Source organism: Pimephales promelas, chromosome 11 (assembly GCF_988280905.1).
Source record: "Pimephales promelas chromosome 11, fPimPro1.hap1.1, whole genome shotgun sequence".
Taxonomy (NCBI): Eukaryota; Metazoa; Chordata; class Actinopteri; order Cypriniformes; family Leuciscidae; genus Pimephales; species Pimephales promelas.
Window position 1 is genome coordinate 1,143,537 of NC_142779.1, and position 6,464 is coordinate 1,150,000.

Consider the following 6,464-nt stretch of genomic DNA (forward strand, 5'->3'; position numbering starts at 1 on the left):
AAGGGAAGAATATGTTTTAGAGCAGCTTATCTTTTGCCAGTTTGTGTGATTTAAAAGCTATTTTTAATCTATGAAATATATGCAATGCTTGACACTTTTTAGTCATACAGAAACTCACTTTTCAATGTGATTAAAATCGTACAACATCTTAAGAACGTACTTTAGTCGCTGTAGGCTACAATTCTGTTTCTTCATGCTAAAAGACAGCAGCTTTCTTCTTTGAGTTGGGGGTGAATACTCGTTCTTGGCAGGCTTTGTGAGACACACACACACACACACACACACACACAGTTTTACTCTCTTCTTTGTCTTCTTGGACACTTTCACTGCCTTCAAACGCGTCCTGATGCTTGTGTCTCTCTCTTTCTCTTTCTGTCTCATCTCTCGATCCCCCAACAGAAGGCCAGTTAGAGCATGTAATCAAACGTCTCATTCATAACGCAAATATGCCCGCATGAAATCATCATCACAACAATTCCCACCTCACCTTGAAAACAGAACGAGAAAGAGCCGTTTCCGAGCAGGAAGGCTGAAGTGTTTGAGGTGACTCGAGGGAGCATTGCACATGTTCGTTCGTTCGTTTGAGGAAGAAAACCAAGCTTTAGGGAAACACCCTTTCAAACACACAATCCCCAAATACACTTCAGTCAGCATCAGGTGCTTTAGTGCACACTACAGTCTAGTGCACTTCCTCACGATAAACTACACCATCAGCGCTCATCAAGTTCAAATTATTGCTTCTAATAGAGTTTGAGTTGCAAAGTTGCACATAAATATTGAGTAAAGTGTGATTATCCATTATTGCAGTGCAGGATTGTCTTATCCACAGAGATGAATGAGATGTTGCCAAAACTAGAAATCCATCGCAACTTAAAATTGATTGAGTTAAATAAGCAAAAACTAAACTTCCTAATTCATTTAATTGGTGGCCCTGGAAACAATTAAGCTTATCTATTCCAGCTCACATTAACAGACATTATAGTGGATGCTAGATTTATTAAACAAGTAAGATGTGATCATGTGATCAAAAACTTCAACTTAACAGAAACTCTATTAAATGCCAAATATAACTGCATCAAACACTGTCTTTCCCTTTACTGGAAAAATTGCATAAAATAACACTTAATTCTAATATTTATTCTCTTTATCTAATCTTGCAAAGTATCTTGGGGACTAGAAATCCACTGCCCAATATAAAAAAAAATTATCAAAACATTTCATTTAAATATATATATATATATATATATATTGATGACATATTGGTTTTAAATGACACACCATATTAAGTTGATGTACACTATGATATCAACATAACTCATCCATATATTGTTTGCCACTTAAAAGTTTTAAATTAATGATCATTTTTTTATCTTGCAACCATGCATTTGTTGTGGTAGTTTTTTTAGAGCGCAGTAGACAAGCGTATAGAGTAAAACAGTACATTTGTAATTAGATAATACAGTTTATAGACTTTTTTCAGTATTGAATGAAATATAAATCACAGTTATACTCTCTCTCTTCTTGAAAGAATATTGTCACAATCGTAGTGCATTCTGGGATTGCTAACCTTTGATAACAATTTCAATAAGCAAGATATTGCATGCACAAAAACTGGGTAAACAGTCCATTTTAGATTAGAAAGAACTTGTATTACATAGTATCAGCAGATTTATCATATTATGTGACATTTCTGAGCTCAAAAAGAGCACATAAAGATGCTATCAATGCAGAGATTGGGATTCACGAGGAATGCATTCATTTTATACTAATTATTTGCTAAATGCATACTTGTAAATGCATACTTGAGAATGCATAGTATGCATGGTGGTGATGGCGCAGTGGATAAGACACATGCCTTTGGTGTGAGAGACCGGGGTTTGAATCCACTGTGAGACACCAATGTGTCCCTGAGCAAGACACTTAACCCCTAGTTGCTCCAGAGGCGTGTGACCTCTGATATATATAGCAATTGTAAGTCGCTTTGGATAAAAGCGTCAGCTAAATGAATAAATGTAAATGTAATACTTGAGAATGCATACTTCTAAATGCATGCTTGTAAATGCATACTTGAGATGCATACCTGAGAATGCATGCTTGAGAATGCATGCTTGAGAATGCATACTTGAGAATGCATGCTTGAGAATGCATGCTTGTAAATGCATACTTGAGAATGCATACTTGAGAATGCATGCTTGTGAATGCATACTTGAGAATGCATGCTTGAGAATGCATGCTTGTAAATGCATGCTTGAGAATGCATGCTTGTAAATGCATACTTGAGAATGCATACTTGAGAATGCATGCTTGTGAATGCATACTTGAGAATGCATGCTTGAGAATGCATGCTTGTAAATGCATACTTGAGAATGCATGCTTGTGAATGCATACTTGAGATGCATACTTGAGAATGCATGCTTGTAAATGCATGCTTGAGATGCATGCTTGAGAATGCATGCTTGTAAATGCATACTTGAGAATGCATACTTGAGAATGCATACTTGTAAATGCATGCTTGTAAATGCATACTTGAGATGCATGCTTGAGAATGCATGCTTGTAAATGCATGCTTGTGAATGCATACTTGAGAATGCATACTTGAGAATGCATACTTGTAAATGCATGCTTGTAAATGCATGCTTGAGATGCATGCTTGAGAATGCATGCATGTAAATGCATGCTTGTGAATGCATACTTGAGAATGCATACTTGTAAATGCATTCTCATGGTGATTCCAACACATTGTAAATGCAGCATTAAAAATAAAGCTACATAACGCTGTTGCCTACCGTTTTTAAACATCCTTCGTGTTGGAAACGTGTGTATTATCCCTGAAAACGTTTGATTTGAATCAGAGCGACTAGTCCAGCGTCTCAGAGCTTCACAACGAAACGTACAAGAGAAATTGGAAATCTTTTTACAGGAAAAATCTCACTTTGGGGGCAAACCTGCCAAATGAATTAGCATTTTTTATTAGGCTTTGCATTATTTTACAGCAGCTCATGTAATTGCGTTCCCCTGTGCTAAAATGGTTTGAGGGTGAATATAAAACACAACTCAGTGTTGAAAATAGCATTTTTCATTTGAATTGCAAACCGTCTATTCTGCATTTCCTCACTCGGGAGGGACGAAACGTATTAAAATGTGCTGAAGTGTGTGTGGCTCGGGAGTGTGAGACCTGTTAGCAAGTTTCACACACCGTTTTCATCTCAATGCAGGTTTAATTCCTGAAGGCCACACAGAAATATTCATGCACCTGCTGAGACGATATATGTGCATATATATACACACCACATGTATGAAACACTTTGCACTGGCGTCCATGTTTTTTAGGAGGCAAATCAATTACTTTTGAATTGGGAGAAAGAAAGAGCGACGTGTCAGAGCGATACAAAGAGCCTGTCATTTCACTAAACCTGTTATCAGGCGCACGTGGGCTTAAACATGTTTATAAAAAGAAACGCACAATATCTGCGAGTAATAAGGCTGTTTCTGGGCCGGATCTGCGAGCGCTGAAGCCAGAAAATGTGTGAGAGTTAGCGATGGAGAAAAGAGATCTCAAACTATTTTAGGAAGGAGTGTGTAAAAGAGAAACGCATGGACATAATATATGAGACATAATAAAATAGTTAACTCCTTAAAATAGTTAATTCCTTTAAGTTTTGAAAATGTTAGTTCTTAATATTTTTGTTTTCTTAGTTATTTGAACATTGAGGAAACATTCCATTTTATCATTCTTCCAACATTCTGTGACGTAACAGTTACTTTTGAACATTCCGAAACACACACACACAAACATTCAAAATGTCAGACAAACGTTCTGAGAACATTATCAATGAACAGACAAAGACTTTATTGATGTTTATTGGAAGTATGTTCCCTGTAAGCTGGGTTTGAGCTATATCATTTAAGAGTTTAGGGGTCAGAAACATTAATACTTTGTTCAGCAAGGATGCATTAAATTATTCAAAAGTAAAGACATTTAACGTTACAAAAGATAAGATTCTATTTTAAATAAATGCTGTTCTTTTGAACTTTCTAAGAATCCTGAAAAATAAATGAGTGCGTATTTAATTAAATAATGCCTCATTTGCATATTTAAACGTTTAAAAAAAAACGTATTCAACCTGGGGTGAATATACGAAACCTTAAATACTAAAACACTGATGTAAAGGTTATTTTGGCCTCTCTGAAGGTGTCAGACAACGAGGTTTGGGAACAGAACTCTTCCATCACTCTTTCCGTCCTGAGCGACGGCACGTTCTCCCACAGGGAAGTAAAGTGAAAACACACACACACACACACACACACAACACCTTCAGATCCTGCTCCACTTGACTCAGACGCGTGCAATCAAACACAGACAAATCAATTCAACATTTCCATGTCCTCCACATATTACTGCTCATTTAACGGACTAACAGCGGGACAGCCCGATCAAAAGCCCGAGAGCGAAGCGATTACCTGCAAGAAGAGAAACACACGCCAGCGATTGCTAACACACTTCGTCCCCAACACAAGAAACATGTGTGCTCTTTGCTTTCAGATTTAAAGCTCTTTCTCTTTCAGACACTGGTCAATCTCTCACAGTCATGACGTTCCCTGTCTTTTAATGACCTTAAGTGCACTACGAAGTGACACACTCTCCCCTCGGTGCGCACATCACTATTGCTCATCAATTTGCTGAACACACTCACACTCACTCTCTGCCCTCAGCGCGCACATCACTGTCACTCATCAATCTCACTCACTCACTCAATGACTCACTGACTCACTTAATGACTCACTCACTCACTGACTCACTCACTGACTCACTGACTCACTCACTCCCTGACTCACTCACTCACTGACTCACTCACTGATTCGCTCACTGACTCACTCAATCACTCACTCACTCACTGACTCACTCACTCAGTCACTGACTCACTCACTGACTCACTCACTCACTGACTCTCTCACTTACTGAATCACTCACTCACTGACTCACCCACTCACTGACTCACTCACTGATTCGCTCACTGACTCACTTAATCACTCACTCACTCACTGACTCACTCACTCAGTCACTGACCCACTCACTGACTCACTGACTCACTCACTCACTCACTGACTCACCCACTCACTGACTCTCTCACTTACTGAATCACTCACTCACTGACTCACTCACTGACTCTCTCACTTACTGACTCACTCACTCACTGACTCGCTCACTGATTCGCTCATTGACTCACTCAATCACTCACTCACTCACTGACTCACTCACTGACTCACTCACTCACTCACTGACTCACTCACTCACTCACTGACTCACTCACTCACTCACTCACTGACTCATTGACTCACTCACTCACTCACTGACTCACTCACTCACTGACTCACTCACTCACTCACTCACTGACTCACTCACTCACTCACTCACTGACTCACTCACTCACTCACTGACTCACTCACTGACTCACTCACTGACTCACTCACTCACTCACTCACTGACTCACTCACTGACTCACTCACTCACTGACTCTCTCACTTACTGAATCACTCACTCACTGACTCACCCACTCACTGACTCACTCACTGATTCGCTCACTGACTCACTTAATCACTCACTCACTCACTGACTCACTCACTCAGTCACTGACCCACTCACTGACTCACTCACTCACTGACTCACTCACTGACTCACTCACTCACTCACTGACTCACTCACCCACTCACTGACTCTCTCACTTACTGAATCACTCACTCACTGACTCACTGACTGACTCACTCACTGACTCACTCACTCACTCACTCACTGACTCACTCACTCACTCACTGACTCACTCACTCACTCACTCACTCACTCACTCACTCACTCACTGACTCACTCACTCACTGACTCACCCACTCACTCACTAACTCACTCACTTACTGAATCACTCTTTACTGACTCACTCACTCACTGACTCACTCACTCACCGACTCACTCACTCACTGACTCACTCACCGACTCACTCACTGACTCACTCAGTCACTCTTTTTAAACTGGCTGTGATTGTGTGTGTGTGTGTGTGTGTGTGTGTGTGACTCCACTCTTCCTCATTCCTCTGCTTCAGCTCGAGACACATTCACACTGAATTCATGATTGACATAATTAAATGAAAACTAGAGCTTCTTTAGAGGGTGTAAATGTTTGACGAGGCCCATCAGATCATTAATGAGTGCGATAACACACACACACTTAATGACAAAAGACGAGTTTTCGGCAGACATCGCGCCATGTTTACATTCACCGTCAGAAAGTCAAGTGCACATTAAAAGTGTAACATTTCAACTGGCAAATTAAGTCATATAAACGTGTAAAGTATTTTACTCAGAGGACACAATTACACTCGACTGAACACACACTATTAGGGGAGGTTGACTGTGTTTTCAGTGTGTGTAGTTTCGAGTCCCCGTGAGACGTGATTGTTTGATGTTGTGCACAT

At 39.9% G+C, this 6,464-nt stretch overlaps 1 protein-coding gene across 2 annotated transcripts in view; it reads right to left on the bottom strand.

The window, feature by feature from the left end:
- Positions 1–6,464, bottom strand: part of hs3st1l1 (heparan sulfate (glucosamine) 3-O-sulfotransferase 1-like1) — a 49,389-nt gene that overhangs the window by 10,986 nt on the left and 31,939 nt on the right. Inside the window, exon 1 of one of the 2 annotated variants that reach the window (XM_089116715.1) lies at positions 488–509. The exons of the other annotated variant lie outside the window; for it this stretch is intronic. The gene's annotated coding sequence lies outside the window, so the exon portion shown is untranslated. Of the gene's footprint in view, positions 1–487; positions 510–6,464 lie in introns of those variants that run through there. 2 annotated transcript variants of the gene reach the window in all.